The sequence below is a fragment of the Oncorhynchus nerka genome, linkage group LG14 (assembly GCF_034236695.1).
Source record: "Oncorhynchus nerka isolate Pitt River linkage group LG14, Oner_Uvic_2.0, whole genome shotgun sequence".
Lineage (NCBI taxonomy): Eukaryota > Metazoa > Chordata > Actinopteri > Salmoniformes > Salmonidae > Oncorhynchus > Oncorhynchus nerka.
In genome coordinates this window covers 6483807-6486404 of record NC_088409.1, presented here as the reverse complement: position 1 = coordinate 6486404, position 2598 = coordinate 6483807, and positions in this window count along the sequence as shown.

Here is a 2598-nt window from a genome sequence, read left to right as displayed (position 1 = left end):
GTAGCTAGCAATTCAACTTTTTTCAATATACTTTCAAACTTTCCAAAAACAACAAACCCGAGCTCGTCCCTCGTTCCTCGTTCGACAGGAAGTTTATGGATGTTTCCCCAAGATGGAGGACAGTTAAATCCAGCTGATATTTTCCTCCCTTCTCTATACGTGACTCGTCTCACCAAGATGGTAATCAGACCTTATACTAAAGAGAGGTGTGTGTGTGTGTGTGTGTGTGTGTGTGTGTGTGTGTGTGTGTGTGTGTGTGTGTGAGAGAGAGAGGGTAATTAGTCTTGTAATTAAAGCCAATAAACAGCAGTGCTCATGGGAGATCCATCTCCTTTAAACTGTGATAATCACTCTGCAGTTGGGAGTTATGAGTCTTACAACTACTACAACACACACACACACACACACACACACACACACACACGTCATGCCCATAGGGGACACATAGTTTCTCTGTAATACTACGAGCAATTTAATGAAGTTGGTTTAAACTCGTCCAGATAGGTTCCCAACCTCATAACCAACTACCCAGAAGCCATTGCAGGCTGTCAATCAAGTTAGTTGGGGCGGCATGGTAGCCTAGTGGTTAGAGCGTTGGACTAGTAACCGGAAGGTTGCACGTTCAATCCCCCGAGCTGACAAGGTACAAATCTGTCGTTCTGCCCCTGAACAGGCAGTTAACCCACTGTTTCCAGGCCGTCATTGAAAATAATAATTTGTTCTTAACTGACTTGCCTAGTTAAATAAAGGTAAAATAAATAAAAGAAGTTTGACAAGCTAGCTGCTCTATCTTTGCTGGCATGCCTGCTGGTAAAGGTTGGTAGACTTGGGAAAAACAAGCAATTACTAAATAAGACTCACATTCCTCTTAATTGTTTACCCAGATTTCAGCAGAAAAGCATATTTAGTTTCTTTGCAAAAATAACCACCAGTCAGGAGGATACAGACGTCTCAAGAGGTATTATTAGATATGCAGAAAAATATATATATACATATTTTTAGACATAGAACTAAGTATAATGATTATGGATCTAGATTGCAGAAAAAAAAAAACAATGTTTCAGGTGTTTGAAAAAAAAGCTAAATTCTCCAACTTCTCGACGGGGGCCCCCCCTACAGACCACACCCCAGCCATCCTCACATACTTTGTCAGATTTATGACACACACACACACACACACACACACACACACACACACCTCTCCTCTAGATCCTAGATATTGTAAAAGCATCAAACGTACAGTACAGCACACTCCTGGGAAATGGTGATTCCACCTTCTATCAGCTGTTGCCCCTATACTTCCTTCCAGTTCTATGACAATAGCTATAAACATATACAACCCATTTCCTGGAGAGAAAAAACCCCCATCTCAGATATGTCCTTATGAAACTTTGGCCTTCCAAAAGCACAACAGAACACAGGACACTAAACACTGGAACAAATCAAATGTATTTATATATCCCTTCGTACATCAGCTGATATCTCAAAGTGCTGTACAGAAACCCAGCCTAAAACCCCAAACAGCAAGCAATGCAGGTGTAGAAGCACGGTGGCTAGGAAAAACTCCCTAGAAAGGCCAAAACCTAGGAAAAAACCTAGAGAGGAACCAGGCTATGTGGGGTGGCCAGTCCTCTTCTGGCTGTGCCGGGTGGAGATTATAACAGAACATGACCAAGATGTTCAAATGTTCATAAATGACCAGCATGGTCGAATAATAATAAGGCAGAACAGTTGAGACTAGAGCAGCAGCACGGCCAGGTGGACTGGGGACAGCAAGGAGTCATCATGTCAGGTAGTCCTGGGACATGGTCCTAGGGCCCAGGCCAGTTGAAACTGGAGCAGCAGCATGGCCAGGTGGACTGGGGACAGCAGGAGTCATCATGTCAGGTAGTCCTGAGGCATGGTCCTGGGCTCAGGTCCTCCGAAGAGAGAGAGAAAGAGAGAGCAACTTAGATTCAAAGAAAGAGAGAATTGAAAGAGAGAGCACACTTAGATTCACACAGGGAGAGCTGTACCAATGAGTCCATGTGATTTTAATGGAAATGGACACAGGACACTAAACACTAGAACAGGGAGAGCTGTACCAATGAGTCCATGTGATTTTAATGGAAATGGACACTAAACACTAGAACAGGGAGAGCTGTACCAATGAGTCCATGTGATTTTAATGGAAATGGACACAGGACACTGGAACAGGGAGAGCTGTACCAATGAGTCCATGTGATTTTAATGGAAATGGACACAGGACACTGGAACAGGGAGAGCTGTACCAATGAGTCCATGTGATTTTAATGGAAATGGACACAGGACACTGGACACAGGAACAGGGAGAGCTGTACCAATGAGTCCATGTGATTTTAATGGAAATGGACACAGGACACTGGAACAGGGAGAGCTGTACCAATGAGTCCATGTGATTTTTTAATGGACACAGGAATGGACACAGGACACAGGACACTGGAACAGGGAGAGCATGTGATTTAATGTACACAATGAGTCCATGTCCATGTGATTTTAATGGAAATGGACACAGGACACAGGAACAGGAGAGCTGTACCAATGAGTCCATGTGATTTTAATGAAAATGTGGAAGAGACA